The following is a 21,858-nucleotide window of genomic DNA, read 5'->3' as shown; positions in this document are numbered from 1 at the left end:
AGCTCCGGGGTGAACCATGTGTTCAGGTGCGCTTTGGTTATTCCTTTGCGCAGTTTCAGTGGGGCAATGATGTCAATGGCTTTGGCCATGGACTCATTGTAGGCGTTGACCAGTTGGTTCAAGTCCATTGTGGCGGGTAGTGCGTTTAAAGTAGGGATCACCAGAGGTATTAGGGCTTCCGCTGTGATATTGCTCTTTTTCCTAGTAGGGCAGGCAGGTGCCATGATAGGCCTTTTATGTGCTGAGTTGCTGGTAAGAATGTCAAACGGGAGGAGGTGGTGGTCAGTCCAGATAAGTTGTGTGGGATCTTTCGTAGTAATGTTGCAGTTAAGGGTAGTTATCCAGTCAAGGATTCTGCCTTTCGAGTGGGTAGGTTTGGAGCAAAGTTGTTGGAGGCCATGCTCCTCTAATGCCATGGCCAGGGCAGTGGCTGGGGTGTCTAGGGGGTCGTTAAACCCAAGGTTAAAGTCTCCGAGTATAATCAATTGTGCTGATGGTTTGGAACTTTCAGCAACTAGTGAAGTGATGTCTTCCTCAAATGAGCCAGGAGGGCCCGGGGGTCGGTAAATTAAGTGCAGCGTAATAGTACTTTTAGGGGAGGTTTGAAATTTGACTGTAATGTGTTCACAGGATTTGAGTGGGGGAGCAGAGGATAGTCTGATGTCAAGCGTGGACTTAAAGATGATAGCTACGCCGCCACCTCTAGCGTTCGGTCTATCTGCTCTAAGGATGGTGTAGTTATCAGGTATGGCTAGGGTAAGAGATGGACCTGCAGCATCGTGCAGCCATGTTTCGGTTACCGCAAGGAAGTCCAGGTTGTTTGTTAGAATGATGTCAGCGACTTCTGAGGCATGGGCGACTAATGATCTGACATTTAGGAGAGCTCCTTTAAGACTGGGGTGGATAGTGTTGATGGGTGTTACAGTGTGAGGGTTGATCTTATTGAGTGATTTGGTAGGGCCTTTGCTAGGTCTGTAGTGGGTTCTAGCGCCAAGTCTAGAATTCCGATCGGAGGGGATGAGGGTAGTGTTACGGGAGTTGGTTGGGTTAGCTAATGTAGAGGTGTTGTAGTCAATGGTAGGGCAAGATGCTCTCGTGTTGATGGGGTTCTGCTTATAGACAGCTAGGTGTGTGTTAGCTGCGACATGCGGAACGTGTGCATGTCTATGGGTGGGAAGGGCGGACTTGGTATCCAGGGGGAAGGCTGGTGTGGTGGGCAGGAATGGTGTAGGGCAGGTGATCGGGTGGTGTCTTGGGCAGGCGGGTCTGACTAAACCATTATTATAGGCTAGGTAACTGTTGCCAGTGCAGGGTATGTTACTTTGCATGACACAGAAAGGGAACATGATCGCAGTCAGGCAGAGTAGCATGCTGGGGCTAAGGTAAAGTACAGGGGAGTGGCGTGAAGGGGGCATAGGCGTTATAGGTAGGGCACAACGCAATGCGAATGAGGTCTAGGCGACCATAGGGCACAACACAATGCAGGTGGGGTCTAGGCGACCATAGGGCACAACACAATGCAAGTGGGGTCTAGGCGACCATAGGGCACAACCCAATGCAAGTGGGGTCTAGGCGACCATAGGGCACAACACAATGCGAATGAGGTCTAGGCGACCATAGGGCACAACACAATGCAAGTGGGGTCTAGGCGACCATGGGGCACAACACAATGCAGGTGGGGTCTAGGCGACCATGGGGCACAACACAATGCAAGTGGGGTCTAGGCGACCATAGGGCACAACACAATGCAAGTATGGTCTAGGCGACCATAGGGCACAACACAATGCAAGTGGGGTCTGGGCGACCATAGGGCACAACACAATGCAAGTATGGTCTAAGCGACCATAGGGCACAACACAATGCAAGTGGGGTCTGGGCGACCATAGGGCACAACACAATGCAAGTGGGGTCTGGGCGACCATAGGGCACAACACAATGCAAGTGGGGTCTGGGCGACCATAGGGCACAACACAATGCAAGTGGGGTCTGGGCGACCATAGGGCACAACACAATGCAAGTGGGGTCTGGGCGACCATAGGGCACAACACAATGCAAGTGGGGTCTAGGCGACCATAGGGCACAACACAGTTGCGGTGGTACGTTAGCGACCATAGGGCACGGCCAAATAGCAGTCATGAGGCATGGAGCACTAAGGGCTAAGGATGGAGCACTAAGGGCTAAGGATGCCTGTACTATTAAAGAGGTGGCAGCAGTAATGCATAGAGGCGGCGGCGTTGGAAGCATGAGCATATGTAGCAAACAGTTAAAGAAACCGAGTTCAAATGTTTATGGGTGCGGAGTAGCAGAGGGCATACCAGAAAGCACAATAGTATAGACTGAGGGTATTCCCACTACTCACAAAAGATTAATGGTCCGTGGCCCCTGGCTCCTGATGCTCCAAACAGGCTCTCAACAGGCCTTAGAGTGGCCTTGGAGCTGGCCGCCGGCGTGATCCGCCTGCCGGCGGTTGCCGCTGATGTAAATGAGGCTCAGCCTCGGTTTCAGCCCGCGCTGCGCCCGGCATGGGCGAGTCAGGCGCCGTGTGGGGACAGGGTCAGGCAGGCCCTGTCCTGTTCCCCGCTTGTCGCGTGGTTCCTCTGCTGGGCTGGGGGTGCTGGGGGGGCTCCTGCCCTCGCCCCACGATGAGGAAGAGTGGAGTGAGGGGGTAAGCAGGCTCTCAACAGGCCTTAGAGTGGCCTTGGAGCTGGCCGCCGGCGTGATCCGCCTGCCGGCGGTTGCCGCTGATGTAAATGAGGCTCAGCCTCGGTTTCAGCCCGCGCTGCGCCCGGCATGGGCGAGTCAGGCGCCGTGTGGGGACAGGGTCAGGCAGGCCCTGTCCTGTTCCCCGCTTGTCGCGTGGTTCCTCTGCTGGGCTGGGGGTGCTGGGGGGGCTCCTGCCCTCGCCCCACGATGAGGAAGAGTGGAGTGAGGAGGTAAGCAGGCTCTCAACAGGCCTTAGAGTGGCCCTTTATGGGGAGCCAGTGGGATGCTCTTATAGCGGCAGTGATGTGCTCTCTTTTGGAGAGGCCTTGTGCTGCACGCAGGGCGCTGTTCTGAATTACCTGCAGTTTCTTAAGGTTTTTAGTGGAGGTCCCTAGGAAGAGAACATTACAGTAGTCCAGCCGGGATCCAGTGATGGCTCTAGCTATGTTGGTGCAGATGTCATTGGAGAGAAAGGGCCTAGCTGCATTGAGAAGTTTTGCATGGTAGGCAGCAGAGGGGGCAATTGCATTTACTTGCCTAGTCATGGATAGATTAGAATCTAAGTAGACAACTAGAGTTTTTACCGAGTCAGATACTGGAATTCTGATGGAGTCGATGATGAAGTGGCTAAACTGGGCGTCAAGTTTTTTTAGGGTGTCAGGGGCACCTAGAAGTAGGAGTTAGGTTTTGTCCGAGTTGAGTGAGAGACTGTTGACAGCCATCCATGTTTGGATGGTGTTGTAGATATTGTTGAGAGTCATGGAGTCAGTGTCATAGTCCCCTGTAAGTGTGAGAAGGATCTGCATGTCATCCGCATAGTTGGTGTAAGAGATGCTCAGAAATGTGCTGTGTATATGTTCATGTTTGATATGTTTTTTGATACTAACCTTGAATAACTTCCTTTGAATTAATTAAAAAACTTGCTTGACCATGTGTATTGTCAAAAAATCCCATACAATATTTTCTGTAGCTGTTATCCATCCACTCACGTGTGGTAGGGTGGGGTAGCCTTTGCTCAATTGTTCTTTGGTTATGTGTCTTCACTTACCCATAACATCTTCAGCTTCAAAGGGATGTTGATCTCAACAAAAGGATGTTGATCTCAAAAATAAATTGGGCATCAGCATGTCCCTGCACCACTTCAAAACTCTCAGCAAAAGGTTGAACAAAAGAACATTAATATCCCGCCCTAGCCTCAGGACATCAGGCTGGTGCCCACATAAGAGGGCTTTATTTTTACAACTACAAAAAAAGGAATAGTAGAATAACGTCTCCATCATAAATCATAAAGAAAGTATTTTACAATTGTTCCAGCCAAGGGGTCCGTCCATCCCTGCATGATTGTCTAATTTATGACCCTTGCATTTGTCTTCAGGCTGCCGGTTTGTGGGATTCCTGAACCCTTTTCAGTTGAGTTGGATGTTAAGCGTTGCTCAGCCGGTACTCCCCATTCTCTTGCTCCTCCTCTCTACCTCTCGCCCTTCATCTCTGCCTCTCACCCTCATTCCCTCTGTCCCCCTTTCTCTCCCTCTCTCCCCCCACTCTCCCTCTATCTCTCTTCCTATCTCCATACCCCTCTCTCGCCTTCTCTCTCTCCCTGTCTTCATCTCTGTCTCTCTCCTTGTCTCCCTCCCTCTCTCCCTCTCTACCTTCATCTCCATCTCTCTCCTCCTCTTTCTCCCTCTTTCCTCCTCTCACCATGTACTTTCCTCCTGATGACAATGCCCTATTCCTCTAACCTCCTCATGTTTATATCACCACCCTACAGCTGTCTCTCCTTGTTCTCCTCTCTGTACTACACTCACTCGCTACTCTCTGCCAGACGTCTTCCCCCAACTCCTTCTCAGACTCTTCATATTGCCAGACTTAATTGGCTACTTTTTATACTTTATATTTCCACTTGAGTAGTGCTTAAGAATATGGAGGACATTTGTGAAATGACGGTTGAGCTATTTTATTACTGAGCTCTGTGTAGTGGTCAGGGGTCTTGGAGAGAGAGAGGCCTCACATTTCATAAAGGCGTACCTCCATCTTGGATTTCAGCAAAGCCATGAACATGTGTGGGATCTGCCCTCGTCCTCCTTGTATCTCTCCTGACTTTGCTTGGGCCAATCTAGGCCCCTGTGCTCTCTTAGTTGTGGATTTGGAGTTAAGACATCCTCGTTTAAGTAGGGGACACTGCCTGTTACTTTTACAATCACTTAATTGTGGAGAATATATAGTGCTGTGGTCCACATGATGGTTTTTACTTTCTCATTCCCATGGTCAATGCAAATCAATTATTCATTGTTTGAGTGAAACTTTGCAATTCCAGGACTTCCATTGACTGCGAAAGTAGGGATTGATATGTGAAATGTTTCCCTTGGTGATAGTATTTGAGCATTCTCATGACTGCCTCCTGTCTTAGTGTGGGGCCCAAATGAGAGTGGTCTGTGGATCCAGAGTATACTTTCATTGGGTCCTGCATCCACTAGCTGTGGGTGGCACCCAGCCCTTTTGAACACCCCACAGTACGTCACCAAGATCAGGCAGGTGACTTCCTCCCAGCATCTAAGAAATATATCAGGAGAAGATATATAAATACATGGATATTACATTTATAACATCATCCTATGATGAACAAGACCATCCCAGCTGACTACAAGATTAAAACACCAGAACAACCAAAAGAGGAGGAATTATACGTGTACACAAATAATGATTTTCATGTTGAAATCTCAACGTCTGACAGCATCCTGGCATGCAAATCGCTCATCCTTCTTTATTCCACATTTCACACTTCCATGCTGAGCTTCCCTCTCCTCTACGGACCATACTCATGCAAACAATAATATGCAGAAGATCTGGAAGATACAGTCACTTACCTTTCGGTAGAATGTCAACATTTCACAATACTGGGAAGATTTCAATCTTTGGCTGGAAAAGGAGGCCAGCATAGCTATAATATTACTGTCGGCAACCCTGGCTACATTAAACATCAAGAAACTAGTTCCAGTAACCACCCAGATATCTGTTCACAGATTGGATGGAGTTTTTAAGCAATGAAAGTGTAACCATTATCTCCTTACCGCTGCTCTTACAGTGGGATATCCACCCTTCCATCACTTTCAGTATCATCACACAAGCACCACCATTGTTCGGAGTAATCCACAGCATCAATCAAGCCTGCGAATGGATCAAGTTGGACATGCTCCTTGAAAATCATAATCCAGAAGGGAACACCGGGTGAGCAGCTTTACAACATTTGTAACTGGATATCAAATACCCCACACATTATTGAATTGATTAAATGTGATTCTTCTAATCTGTGAAACTGTAAACTAAATTGCCTATACATACAGGAGACTTTAAATAGATAAAGAGATGACTTTTGATTGGATAAATTGAATAAATAAGTTGTAACTGTTTTCTTGAAAACAAGGACATTAATTACCTGGTAATTTGCAAGCAGGTTGGAATACCTAAGAAGACTAGCAAGTTGAGACAACTGAATTTGACATGGAACATAGTGGATTTCCTGTGTTTTCCTTGCAGCTATGTTTGCCGTTGTCATTTTCCCTGTGGCGATTTCACTGCGGCCATTTTCGATGCATTTTTTTATTATGTGGCGGGCGGGCGTTCTGTCCAGTACCTTCTAACCCCCCCCTACCCCAAACACACAACACATTTATTTATTGAAAAAAGAAGAACAAAGTGAAAACACCTCTGTGAAAAAACCATGGCAAAAATAGCATTGAGGAAAACACGGTAAGCGACGTAAGGGGTGCTATACCAGGAATTAATTTAAGCAGCAAGCGAAGCATTTTAAAAGCAAATCTTAGGTTTAGTAGGAGCCAGTGAGCAGAATATTGGAGCGATATGATCCCCTTTCTTTACATCAAAAAAGCAGCCTTGTGTACAAACTGCACGCAGTGGACTACATTTGCTGGAAGCCCTATTTATAATGAATAAAGTGTATTACATACACCAGAAAAAAAAGCCGGAAGAAGATAGTGAGAAGTGGTTTTTCACAATGATCACTCAATTAAAAAACAATTGAAAAATGCCTCAGCCTGTAACACAGCAGTGACACCATCCCAAGAGACCTGTGCTTCCATTGCACTGGACGTCAACAAAATTGAACTAATAACATACCAATTAGACAAGAAAGTACAAACACCTCTGATCCCAGCAAGGGAAACATCACTGAAGAAGCCATATACTCCAGCACTGATACCTTTTTGTCCATCTTTACTTCAGTATTTGCAAACCAATGTCAACGGCAGCAATCAAGCAGGTTCACTGGAAGACCTATGCCCCCCATAATCTACAAATCATAAACCAAACAACCTTGTCTAGCACCTACCTCCCAACCCCAACGAATTGCTTCCAATGAGGCAGACATGACCCCTGGCACTTTTAAAACATCCTTCTTCATGCATCCTCTCAAAATAGCCAGAACTGATCCCAATGACACAGCAAACAATCAATGAGAATGTTATTTACCAACAGCCCCAGGAACAAATTGAAAGCAATACCATCCTCCACAAGTGGCAATATGGATTCAGACCAATGAGTGAAACAGAATCTACACTATGCTCTAAACTGGGCGTGCTAAAAACATGTACGCCAGCTCACCTAGTGCACTGACGCTATTGGACATATCTAACGCTTTCGATATCAGTCACGAAACTCTGATAAAAATATTGCAGGACATTACATTAACAGGAGCCACTTTACACTGTGCTATTTTGTTTCCAACAAGAATGCAAGTCAACACAAATGACCTCTTTCAGGACATGTCTCCATGGCCTCACTCTTTTTCCCCTCTTGTTCAATATCTACATGACCCCACTTCTGGTATTTATCAATAAATCAATTCTCAAATTTTTTAACTTCCCAGAATCTATAAGATTATAACCAACGCTACATCAAATAAATCAATTCGGCAGATGTCTTGCACATGCTGACTTTTCGATAACGACAAACGGAGTGGCTGCAGAGTGGCAGTCTCTGCAGCGTTCTACGAGTTCCTGTTGGATTCCTGTGTTTTGGAGTCTGTTTTCAGTGTCTACTACTGAGAGGGTTGGACTTTTCATTCAAAACCCCTCTTTCCCACGGAGCGGCCGCGGAGCGGCCGCAGAGTGGCTGCAGAGTGGCAGTCTCTGCAGCGTTCTACGAGTTCCTGTTGGATTCCTGTGTTTTGGAGTCTGTTTTCAGTGTCTACTACTGAGAGGGTTGGACTTTTCATTCAAAACCCCTCTTTCCCGCGGAGTGGCTGCAGAGTGGCAGTCTCTGCAGTCTATGGCAGCTAGGGCAGGGCGGCTTGCCAGCAGAAAAAGCCGCACTCCCCTAGTGTCCCAAGTGTCTGCCGCTGCGGCGACCAAAAAGACTTTGACTTTGGCTGGCGTTTCGACCTCCGCCACTTACCCGGAGTCAACACTACTGCAAACCGAGACCCTGGGTTCCCGATTGCGGAGCGCCAAATCAAAGATGATCCTTGCGCTCAATCAGCCTCACTCGGATTCCGAGGCAGACTCTTCTGTGTCAAGGCTGGCCCTCATCATACCCGGACCCTCTGTAGCAGTGAACCAGGACCCGGGAGCACGCCAGCTGGATGCCCGGGAGTCTTTACCGTCTGCTTGCCCACCTGTTTGTCTTCCTGCATGTCCCCAGCCAATGGAGAAGTCCCCCGCGACCACCAGTCACCCCCCGCCGTGGGAAGCGTGTGCGGAGTTCCCCCTCGGAGGAGAGGAAGCGCCGTGTGTCGCAGGTGAGGAGGGACTGGTGGGCCTGGTGGGTGAAGAGGGGGCGGCGGGCGACAAGCTACCTCCCGCTGACCCTCCGTGTTCATCACGCCCAAGGGTTCGAAGCCCTAGTTTTCAGGTGGGCGATGAGGTCAGTGGAGAGGCAGCGCTGGCGGACGATCTGCCAGTTCCGATAAGTTTGGACGCAAACCGCCTTATAGTGGCACCGACCCTGCATCCTCCCCCCCCAGATGTTGGCGAAGCTCAATTAGGGGTGCATCCTCTAGAGGTGGATGCGCTGGAGGGAGCGAACCGAGTGGCTTCAACTGAAGCGGCTCCTCCTGACATGGGGTTGTTCGACCCTTTGATAAGGGCTGCGATAGCCGATAGTGTAATCAAATCAGCTCAGGTCTCCACACATGTCTTCATGTCTTGTATCCAAAAAAGAGAGGAGGACCGGTTTGCAGGAAACGATGTGCACATTCACATCAAAAGTTGGGGTTAAAAGCCCAGCAAACACAGCGCCCAAGACATTCCTGCGCTCTGTCACATCTTCAGCATAACCAGCAGAAGGACGATATAACACATCTGTCGTTAAACAACAGATTCTTCGCAAATCTTCTAAAAAAGAAAGTCTCACTTTCAGAGGAACTTTCGGATGCGGAGATTTTAGAAGTAACAGCGGATCAAAATGCTCCCATAAATGTCATGGGAGGCCCTACTGACTTGCGTCCAGCCTTTTCACTGGAACCAGCACGCTTTTCTTTTGCAGGAACTGTGGCGGAAGCAAATATCAGGTGGCATTTTGGCTCTCCCCGAACTGGTGTACCACCCCCGCAAATCCCACCTACCAAGCCTACAACCGACCTGGAGAGAGCTACCAACTTTTCAAACTCCCAATCATCATCGGCTGTTTTTACGGCCCTTTAAGCAGCGGGCCCCCTTGCCAGGCCACTGCCGGTTGGGTCGGTGGTTTCAGCAGCTACACCATCGACAGCCAAGTCTTTATTGCAAAAACAGGCATGTTTAAGATCTCCGGTGTCCACTATCATCGACTTAAGTGGTGTCGAAGATCCCGCTTTCATTTCCTCTCATGTAAACGACACAGAAATCAGCGTCTCAGCACCTACGACTCCGGATCAATTTGATCAGGGGTCTATCGAGGTGTCCTGCTTAGCTACGCAAGGGAAAGTCCCGGTCCCCATTGAGCCTTTTATGCAAGAAAAGGGCCCCGCAGTGGTGGCACAAACGAGTCCTGGGATCCCCAGTCCTTCCATTGGCCCGCTGTTTGGGAGCACCCCAATGGTATCTAGCTCAACGAGCCCCATACGTTCTAATGAGAATGGAGGAAAGCCTACAAAAGACACCTCGCCTAAAAAGACTGATCTAAGACTCATTATGTCAACTGTAACTCTGGCCATGACTCCTTTTTGCAAACTATATGAGTCAATAAACGACTCAATGAGAGATCATACCTCCATTATAGCGATGATGAATAGCCGTCTAATTTTTTTGGAAGGCTATATCAACGCACTGAACAACAAAATGGAAAAGGGCGCCAAAGACGAGGGGTTTGGTCAGTCCTCAACACAATCAACGAAAGGCCTCTTGGTGGATGTTAGTTCCCAGACTTTGGCCCCAAGTTCGCAATTCCAACTTGATGAACTAAGAACAACTGTCAGCCACGTGCCCCTGTGTGAGGGTCCGATAAAGACCAAGCCACAGTCCACCAAGGCTAAGGGAAATGGAGCAATATGTGATGAACCAAATGTAATCACAATAGACCAAGGGTCTGTTCCGGACAGAAAAGCAAAGGAGGCTACTCTTGTAACGAAAGGTCACCTCACGACCAGTGTTCCCTCTAAGCTGTGCACATGTGCGCTTGCCCAGCTTCCTTCTGGGTGCCGCTCAGAAGATTTTTAGCAGCGCACATAGACAATTCTCACCTCTTCAAAAATATTTAATAAGGCACAAGCCACAGCAATTAATTGAAATTAGCTTTCTCATAAAATAAGCAACTAGTCTTGATATTTTGCTAATTTGCATTACACTGCTATGCAAGGGTGACCGTAAACACCTAAAATCCCTAACAGCAAAATACACATATAAGAGGTAAAGAAATAATATGAAAAACTGGCTCCAAGAACAGAAGAATCTAACCTGCACACATTAACCAAATAATGTTCCCTCCCCACCCATGACTCCTAAGCTTGATTCTACCAAACTTTGATATTATGACTCCTAACTTCTGCCCCAGAACAGATTAGGATAGTACCAGACAACCTGGACTCCTCCTCTCTTGGCTCTGCGAAAGGTTAGCAGATGTGTACGTACATCCACTTGTTTTATGTTTGTTGTAATATGAATAATTTTCACGTGCCAGAATTTCTGTTACTCATTGTGCCTTACCAAAAGCGTCACCCACACAATAAAATCAAACTACCAGCTAAAATATTGGATACTGACTAAGTAAGCAGGCTACCTGGATGTGTAACCTTATCCCATACTTCCTCTTCTTAGTACATACATCGTGCAAGTTCTTTGAAGCGGCCCCCTTGCGGGTTAACGCATTATAAAACTAAAATATTAATTTGCCCTGTAAGGATTTTGAGAAGACAAATGTGGTGCTCAGTATCTCCAACTTTAGCACTACTAACATTACACTATAGGTGGAGAACAACATTGCAATATCATTTACTTAGCCTACACGGGATAATGGGTATGGACTATGCCTGGGATTACTCGTCCATAGTATCAGGGCACCGGATATTCAGACAGGAGAATGCCTTCCTTTGGGCATAGACCGTCACACATTATATGGTAACTTGCTGCTATGTAAAACAGTTTCACTGAGAACTGTGTAATCCTACACAATGATATGAGGGTAGGGTATGTTGCAAACAATCCTGTATGCACTGCAAAAGAATGGCGTACATGCAGAGTCATGACATTCTTAAAATGCACATAATATGTTGAATATTAAATGTGCCTTGCTTGCAAAGTATTGTGGGTCCTCCCCCTCAGCCTCAGAATGGATTCGTTTTGGACCTTTAAAGCCAAAGTGAAGAGCTGGCTCTTCGATAAGAAACACTAAGGGTCTGCTAACACGCCGTCAATAATGTTGTGCCTGCTCAATCTCTCTGTATGTATCTCTGTTATACTAGACTAACTTTCTTACATGTACTGTTTCAACCTCCGACCTGTCTGTAACCATCGGTCGACCTGCATTTATTGTTATTGTGGTGTTGTAAATTCTCCTATATGCCTGTAACACTCGCTCCAGTTCTAGCGCCCAGTTACCTCAGGGTTCGGTGCGCGGTACAAATAAACTAAACTAAACTGGGTCTGCAAATATCCCAGTGAGTGTTTACTGCTACAATCCCTCACTTTTTACAGTGCTCTATCAACTAGTATTGGAGGCGAACACAGGGGCCAGGGAAGGGTATGGGTGGAAGAGCACAGGTCATCACTCCTTGCGGGTGATGAACAAAGCAGCAAATTTCAAAAACCAAGTCGGACGTTTCGGCAGTATACTGAAGGAAATGTGTTGCTTGTTTGCTAAAGAATAGGAAATTCTAGTACCCGTCTAGACAACAGCACCTTCGTTTTCTTTCTATGTTCAGGTGATGAGGGCTTTTCAATATAACCATGTGCTCTGTATCGTCTCTAGCATCTCCCTGCATCTTATTTAACTCAAAGTATTACAAAAGAGGGATCCATAGTTACAGAAGAAGGGACTTAATGGGCTTCATTACGAGTTTGGAGGCAGCCATGGTGCTTTTAGCACCATGGCTGCCTCCAACCCGGGCTCCATTACTGGGTTCCTGCAATGAGGACTTACCGGGTCATTCTGACATAGGAGAGGAGGACCCGGTAATACCGCCTTGCAAGAACCATTCCCCATTCCCATTTGAGCCCCCATAGGGCTCAATGGGAATGGGGAGAGAGGTAATAACGGACACATTACAACTGGCCCGTTATTACCTCCCTCTTCTCCTCGCGGGACCCGGAAAGGACGCCTGGTTTTACCAGGCATCCTCACAGGTTCCCGCAAAGGGAACCTCCTAATCGGCGCTCCCGTAATGAAGGGTGCCGGTCCCGTACCGGCACCCTTCATTACGGGAGCGCCACCCTTGTAATGTTGTATCTCTTGAGATTTGATGCCATTAACTTAAAAGGCGTATATATGTGATTTTATTACACAGAGATCCACAATAAACCTCAATAACGCTCTTGTTTAATTTGTTTAGGCTCTGGTGTGGAATGGTGACCAAAACTATAGACTATATTATGTTCCCTGTCATTCCACTTTCTATGTCAGGGTTACAAGCAAGGCTCTAATCAGATTTTGCTCCCTACATGTAGTCAAATGATTTTTCGGGGAGTAAAAAAGTAATATGCGTTGCCACTAGGGATACTTTCTGCTTATTAAAAGATGTTCTTCCTCTTAAAATTCCTGTTGAGATCAGGCATTCATATTATTAGATTCCTTCCTATGCCACTGCTCTGCTGCTGGTTTCTAATTCGGGAAAAATATCATCAGAGCTTTGTGGGTTGAAGAAACAAAATTTTCGTTGTTTCTCGTTTTTTGTTGGGCACATTTTCATTTTTAGGGAGTAAAAACTGATGGTGTATATGTCTCTTAGCTATAAGGACGGTTTTATCACTTCCCAAAGGACAACATAATGTGGATAGTAAGCAGAGGCACAGGAATATTTAATCATCATATTCTGAGGTGCAGTTATTCTGAGTCAATTATCATCCTTACCCAAATTATTAGACGCATGTTCTCCTGGTTCTTCAATTACTTCATTAAAGTGGTACTTGAACTCCTATCAGCATGTTTTTTGACACATTGCTTTTAATTGCCACTAATCCATCAGCACATGTTGTATTCTGTCTGAATTTCTTGACAGCCACATCCGTTTCTGGCAAGAGATATTTGTGTTTTGTAATGCACATGAGTGATTTTCCAGTGGCATAAAACGTTTGCAAGGTACTGTGGCAGATGTTGAAGTCTTGGACTGGTTGATGAGTTTTCTGTTTAATCACATATGACATTCTATTTTAGCCTATGTGTTTGGAAAAAGTGTAAGATATGTCAAGAATTGCAGTGGCTGGAAAGAGGACATTTCTTTCCAAACTCTCTACTGCGACGGTAGTTCACTAAATACGCATGCTCACAAAGTGGCTTACCTCATTAGTCAGTTGCGCACATGGAAAATAATGTGCGCACAACAGCAAACCAGTTCCGCACATAGAGAAAAATAATTAGAGGGAACATTGCTCACGACCCAAAAGCAAATGACTATCAAGTTCTTTTCTCCTCAACCGACTATTAACAAAGTACAGTCGGGGAAAGACAAAGGCGAAACGAACCGTGGGTCTGAGACCCCCCTTAATTGCGAACCACCTAAAGCAGTGGCTGAACGGGAAATCCGAAGTCTGAAGTCGGGGTCCAATGTACTAGATAGCGTTCCTGTAAATAAGGAATCTGAGCATGCGATAGATGAGAATTTACTGAATTGTAGTGTTTACACACTATCTGATGATCAGGAATCAACTAACAACTCTCATCATATGGACAAGGAGCCCTCTCCCTTTTGTACTTTGGAAAGTCGCTGTAAGAAGCTTCAAAAAAAGTGTAGCTGGGGGGTGGGTCCGCTGAAAGACAGTAGCCCCAAACGGCACCATACTAACTTCCAAGAAGCGGAAAGGGGAGAGCTCAATTCCGAAAATCCTCGCTTAAGACCGGGGGTTAGAAGAAACGATTCTCCTTTAAGACCAAGTTCCCCTTCTGTAACTAAATGGGTGCACGCCACCCGGGACAAATGGTTTTCGGATAATCGACTTTCCCCAGCTACAAATACGAAAGATAAGCAAAAGCTGCACCACTCTAAATCTGGTGAAAACAAAGGGCCAGGGTCAATGGCATATGCTTCTAAATCAAAACGAAACTTCAAAATCGAACAGTTGCCAAATAACAGAAAGTACGTGATATTGAATAGAAGCTACCTGCTACAACTTCTTAAATGCGTACCATCGCTCAGAAAAGTCGAATCAAATGACCTTACCAGGGTCGAACCTTTTTCATCAAGGAAAAATGGCATGCGCTTACTTGCACGTGCAAACGAACTGGGCCAAAATGAGGATCTCCGAGGCGGCGGAACATCTATTAAAAATGGGCTTTGACCTGTTTGAATTGGAAGAGAGTGCTCTATTTACCCCCCCCCCCCAGGAGACCATCAGAATCAACTAATCCAGTTACACCTCGTATCGCAGCTACGAGGAGTAATAAACTACAATCGCACTCAAGACCTGGCGAGGAGAGAGGATCCAGACAAACTTCTACACACAATGAGCCAGCTTTACAGAACGCTGATATCTTCCAGCACCCGCAGGCTGCTTTCCGCGCCAGAGTGTGACTTCCCTGGACTGAACGGCTGCATGAAAAGACACCACTGATCTGAGCCAAAATGGCGGCTCCCTCTGCCTCAGATACGCGGCAGCCCATGCACTAGAAACGCACCTGGACCGCAACGCCGAGCCGGCTGAGCCAATCGGACACCCTCGCGCACATACTTAGACCCAACAGCACCTGCGGTCCTGCCCGACCTGTGCGGGAAGCCAGCTGAGGACACACGTGGCTGGGTGTGCAGCCGAGAGGAGGAGCTGCTGAGGCGCGGTGCCCTTCTGCCGCGAACAGAGCCCTCGGAGCTGCCGCAGGGAGGAAGAGCGGAAAGCCCCAGGCACTGCAATGCCTGCGAGGTGAGCGGGGGAGACAAGCCCTATAGCAGCAGGAACACCGGCTAGAGGCTCGAATATCACAAGCGCCGTGCCTGCACCCCCCCCCATGCCCTGCAGATCACTGGGACCTCCTGGAGAGGGGCAATATGCCTTATGATACATCGGACAACCCCGATATATGGATTCCTGAAGGGCAGCCCTTGGAGACACAGTCGGGCCCCTCCACGTGAACGGCCCACCCCGCTGGACCTGGGTCGAATAGCCGGTTCCTCCACACCAATCTTCGCTGCAGCAGGAGCTCTGGGACTGCACCCGGACCGCGGCGCCGAGCAAGTCGACCTGTTCGGACGCTCTCCCGCACACACAGGGGCCCATCATACCTGCTGTTCGGTCCGACCCGAGCAGGGAGCCAGCAGAGGACACACGCAGCTGGGAGCGCAGACTGAAGGAGGAGCTGCCGAGACACTGCGCACGGCCTGCCACGGGCGGAGCCCCAGGAGCTGCGGCTGTAGCGAAGAGCGGAGAGCTCGGGCTTCGCTAAGCCCACAAGGTGAGCGGGGGGGAAAGCCCATTGACGGCAGGTGCACCAGGGGGTGCCGCAAGTACCGTGCCTGCAGTCCCCCCCCCCCCAAGCGTAGCATACTCACTGGGACCTCCAGGCGGTGCACAACATGCGCACAACCCCCACGAACAAACTGCATATCCAGGACCCTGAAAGGCAGCCCCGGGTGTCTCGGCCTGGCCCCTGCGCATAAGCGGCCCTGCCTGCGGGCCGGTACCTGACCGGACACAAGTGGGGCAACCTACCTCGAAGCACAGAGGGCCCACAGGGCACATCACAGGCCCATTCCAAGGAACCCCCCCCCACGCCTAGCATAAACACTGGGACCCCCAGGAGGGTGCTAAACCCACCGAATATACTGCGAACCTGAAATCCTGTGGAGCAGTCCCGGGTGACACGGCATGGCCCCTGCACGTGGGCAACCTACCCTGCAGGTCCGCCATTGGACCAGATACTGGTGAGGCGGTCTACCACGAGGCACGGAGGGCCCACAGCGCGTGCCACGAGCCAATACCACGGATCTCTCCCAAGCTCCCAACACGACCACGCTTACAGGACAAGCTGCACTAGGCAGCCCAACCATTAAACGCCTGCATCGGAGATCATACGGCCACCCCACCTCACCACACTCTGGCCACCCCAAGCCCACGCCAGAGATGACAGAGAGCCAACAGACTAACTGATATGTCCACTAAAGGGGCCAGGTCCAAGCAGCGCCAAACCACTATAGATACCTTCACGGCTGGGGGACCCACAGTTTCTGAAACTATGAACGGCGCAATCACAGAAGGGCAGCCTGACCCACCGGGGACAGCTACTGAACCTAGCAACACCCATATCCTCGCAGCCATTAAACTGTTCCAGACCACTATGGAGCACAAAATTGATGCAGTGGCCATAGACCTGGGCCTCCTATGCCAGGACGTCCGCTCCCTGGCCAACAGGACTGATACGCTAGAGGCACAGGTTCGCGAAAACACTGAAGCCAAAGCGGTGCTCCTCAAAGACACTGATGAGCTACAGCAAAGAGTGAAGAACTTGGAGGACAGGGCCGAGGAGGCGGAAGGGCGGAGGGCATTGAGGGATCCGACCCCACTGACTACATGGAGAACCTCCTACTACAGGAGATAGGCGCTGAGAAACTTTCCCAGGGCTTCACGATTGAGAGGGCCCATCGATCCCTCACTAAAAGACCCCCCCTGGCACCCCACCCAGACCAATGATAGCGAAAGTTCTTAATTATAGGGACCGGGAGACCATCCTAGCCTACTCACGGTCAGCGGCCAGATCCATAAAGACTCTGCCAAAATATCCATCTACCCCGACTACACCTTCCAGGTCCAAATGAAGAGGGCACAATTCATACATACCAAAGCCAGATTGAAGACAGCCGGGCTGCGCTACATGCTCCTATATCCCTCCAGATTGAAAGTAATACGCAACAACAAAGCCCACCTATTAAGCCCGGGACTGGATGGACAGGGAACAGATCCCTGACATTGAAGTAAAGAGACAACAACCACGTTGACCCACACCACACGATGGCAACATTTGGGTCCAATGACCCACATGGACCCTTCCACGCAATGCTAAACTCAACGCAGCTGGATGGATTCTTCACGGCGAGGCACCAGAGACGAACATTCTTCTACCCCCGGAAGGTTCCTTTTTTGGGTATACACATACCCGCCCGAGAGCGCACATGGCGACCAATGTACGGTCTAACGGAGCGGAAACGGGACAGTCACAACGAGGGAGAACTCGCTCAACCTGTTTTAAGTTTGGGGCGTTTAAAGTTATGGGGGGGAGGGGAAACGGGAGTTGGCAAGGAAGTTAGGTGCCAGAAAGGGGAAACACCAAGACCACTAACGTCCTCTACACACAGCACAGAAACTACACGGGCCCTATGCTTGGAGAGTTCAAGATCATGGTGGAGTGGGACTGGGGGTGTTGGCATTAAAGTCAGGAACTTCCACCAAAAAGCACCTAGACCACCGAAATACTCCACACGTCTCTTGCCACTAACAAGGCCCCGAGCCAGACCAGAAACGGACACTAGATCTCCAGACACCCATGGCTGACACGATAAAAATCATGACGTGGAACGTCAGAGGCATGAATAGCTATGTGAAACAACGTCGCATCCACGCATATTTGAAAATATGGAAAGCCGCGATAGCCATGCTCCAAGAAACGCACCTAACTGCAGATAAATTGAAGGCACTGGCCAAGACTTGGCGAGGGACCGTGATAGGTTCCTCCTACTCCTCTTATGCCAGGGGAGTCTTGATCTGGGTTGACCCAACCATCCCCTTCAGACTAATAAGCACAAAGACGGATGATGAGGGTAGGATGGCACTGGCGTGCGGCACCATTGAATGCAGAGAGATATGCCTAATTAGCACCTACGCACCGAACCATGACGCTACTGCTTTCTTCCATTCCCTGTACTCACGGCTCAGCTCTTACAGGGACAGCGTCATGATCTGGGGAGGCGATCAGAATTGCACCCTGGACCCCCTAAAGGATAGATCACAAAATAAACATACCCGCCCATCCCCTCTGGCCAAAATTTTGTCCAAACTGACTCATCAGCTGTTACTCCGAGACTTGTGGAGAGAACTACACCCAGAACAACGCAAATTTTCCTTTTACTCCCCACCCCATGCTGTCCACACTAGGCTGGATTATCTGTTTATAAGTCAAGAACAACAAGCTATGTTTAGTGACGCCCTTTACCTGCCCAGGGTGCTGTCTGACCACTCCCTGCTTTTGGCCACCTGGGATGTATTTCCACCTAGACCCCCGGATCCACCTGGAGGCTTAAAGTCGAAGCCCTTCACGATACAGCTTTCCGGGAACACATAAGTGATAGTACTGAGGATTACTGAGAAAGAAATTTGAATAGAGTCAAATATATAGGCACTGCATGGGAGGCATACAAGGTGGTCATGAGGGGGGAAATGATTGCGTCCATAGGCGGAGCCCAAAGATCCATCATATCCTCTCTAGAACGCTCTGAGGGCGAGCTGGGAGAATTGGAAAGCAGGGCTGACTCAACCCCAGAACTCCTTCATAAAATAACCGACCTGAAGCAAATCTGTTTAACACACTGGGAATCCCTGGGGAAATTGAGTTACGCTAAACACACTGAAAGAACCCACGCCCTGGGAAACAAACCTGGAAAACTCCTAGCCTGGCTGTATAAAAGAGAGATCCCCCGTACACCCATTTGCCAAATCCTTAAGCCAGATGGCTCCACCGCACATACCCAAAAGGAAATCAACTCAGTCTTTTCAGATTTTTATCACAACCTGTACTCCGAGACCCCACCCGTAGTTGATACCGGTATTGAAGATGTCTTGGACATCATTGAGCTGCCTAAACTGGACTCACAGATGGCCGAAACACTTGACGAGCCCATCACTCCCGATGAAGTAAAGGTGATCATTGGATCCCTTTCATCTGGAAAAGCCCCAGGTACTGATGGCCTCCCTGGGGAGTTTTATAAGACTTACGAGGAGACTCTTGCCCCACTGCTGGCCCAGGTGTTTAATGAGGCATATGAGCATGGCACGCTCCCTGACACCATGAGGGAAGCCGTAATCATCCCCCTCCTCAAGCCTGGCAAAGACGGAACGAACTGCGGTTCCTACAGGCCCCTCTCTATGTTAAACGTTGATAGCAAGATCCTAACCTCCCTCCTAGCGAACAGATTGCGTAGGGTAATACCACATTTAATCCACCAAGACCAAACGGGCTATGTGCCCAGGCGCTACATAACCGAGAACCTGCAGAGATTGCTCCACGTTATATACAGCACGGAATTGAGGCCTCAGAAATACGTGGTCGCGTCATTAGACGCCACCAAAGCCTTCGATTCAGCCCGATGGGAGTGGCTATTTGCCACCATGGTAAAAATGGGGATAGGACCAGGCTTTTTGAAATGGACCAAATTGGTTTACACCAACCCAACCGCCAGGGTGCGTACTAACAAGACATACTCTGATACGTAGTCCCTCCACAGAGGCACCCGCCAGGGATGCCCACTGTCCCCGATGCTATATGTCATCCCCACCAAACCCGTAGCCGCATACCTTAGACAGGAATACAGAGATGGGGGCATTGAGATTGACGGGGTGACCCACCTTGTCTCCATGTACGCTGACGACACATTATTATACTTACACAATCCCGAACACCTCCTACCCTACATTCTTGAAACTCTTGAAGGATTCTACAATCACACGGGAATCCGGATTAACAAAGACAAGTCCTGCCTCTACCCGCTAGCTGCACTATACAGGGAAGATTTCAGATCCCTGCCCGTCCTAGATCTGCAATGGCAGGTGACCTCCTTTAAATACCTGGGAATCACCATACACCGAAACACATACACGGAGCACATCCTCGATACGGTTAGAGCTAAAGATGCCCTGGCAAAATCCATGGATTTCTGGGGGAAGCTTCCGCTCTCGATGGCCGGGAGGGCGGGCCTCCTCAAGATGGTAGCACTTCCCTGCCTATTACTCAATTTTACCAACGTCCCCTATAACATCCCCCCTCCTTCTTTAGAGATATTAATAAATTATGCAGGCGGTTCCTCTGGCAGGGGGGCTGGCACAGGGTGGCGCTGGAGATACTCCAAAGACCCTACGAGAGGGGAGGATTGAAAGTCCCCAACTTTGAACTGTACTACCTCGCAAGCCAGCTAAGACACGTCATGCGATGGATGGCCGACGAGATCACTACTGACACCAGACTTCTCCAGCCGTCCCTGACCGGCCTCCTACTCAGAGACCTACTCTGGGCCAAGGAGGGAGCCCTAAGGCACTATCCATACCTAGACAAGCTCGGAACCCAGCTCTGGAAAAGGGCTTGCAGAACAGTGGGAGCCGTAGATCCATATTCCCCACAAATCCCCATAGCAGCAGTCATGGCCCATCGTCCATGGGGCCATCTAGAAACACGTGCACAATGGGAGCCCTGCGGTGTGGCTACCCTGGGAGACCTGGTTCAGGACCAAGAAATCCTAACATTCTCCAACCTCAGCGAGACACTGGAGCTACCAGCAGGCCAATTCCTACTCCACAGAGCAATAATGCAAGCTATGAAGGACAGATGGCCCGTGGCTGCCATCCTAGCAACGGACAACGAGGTCATAGAAACAATGTTAAACACTGCCGAAGGAGGCCATGAAACCTCACGACTCTATGAAGCCTTAATGTTAGGCACGACCAGGAGTAGAGGAAAGTGGGAAAACGAACTAGGCCTAGAATTCGAGGACAAAGAATGGGAGAAGGTAACCCTCTACCACAAGAAAATTTCCAGAAACGCCCGCTTACAACTTATCCAACTGTATATCACCAACAGGGCTTACCTTACTCCGGAAACAATATCAAATTTCAAGGGCGCTGCAACCCAGCTATGCCCCAAATGCAACGAGCCGAGGGCGGGAATGACTCATATGTTCTGGGGTTGCCCAGTGATGCGCACCTTTTTGTCACAGGTACGGGGAAGGGTGGCAAAAGCAGACATTGAACTGGAAGTACACGATCCTGCGGCCTGTATCCTGGGCAGATACAGGCGTAACCACAAAAATAAGCCGCTAAACAGACTCAGAGACTTCATTTATATCACTGCGAAAAGACGCATAGCCATGGGTTGGAAGAGTCCCAGAGGCCCGATCGAAGCTCAGTGGTGGGGTGACCTTACGAAGTGGATAGCTCCCGAGACCGGAGCATGGGAAACCGCAATCCACGAACAGAGGCTGGACTCCAGTGAGGAACTACACTGCTGGGTGTCGCTGACTGTACCATTGCTCCACCCTAGAGCGGCGGACGATTCCTCAGAGGGATCGGTCAGCCCTGGCCATTAAACCGGCTTGATTAGGACTGCTAGTTGACCGTGGTCTTGGGGGAAGGGGAGAGAGGGAGGTGGGAAGGGGGAAATTGTGGATGTTTGTTACATACGCAGCATACGATAAAGTTTATGGTTTGTTAATTTGTTGAAAACCAATAAAGAAAGTTTAAAAAAAAAAAAAAAACTTGGATAGAGATGCCTAGAGCTGTACTATGGGCAGTGCATACACTCACTCATTCACAAAGCTAGGCTAACTTA

The sequence above is a fragment of the Ambystoma mexicanum genome, chromosome 1q (genome assembly GCF_040938575.1).
Source record: "Ambystoma mexicanum isolate Mex_15411 chromosome 1q, UKY_AmexF1_1, whole genome shotgun sequence".
NCBI lineage: Eukaryota > Metazoa > Chordata > Amphibia > Caudata > Ambystomatidae > Ambystoma > Ambystoma mexicanum.
This window is presented reverse-complemented; position numbering follows the sequence as displayed.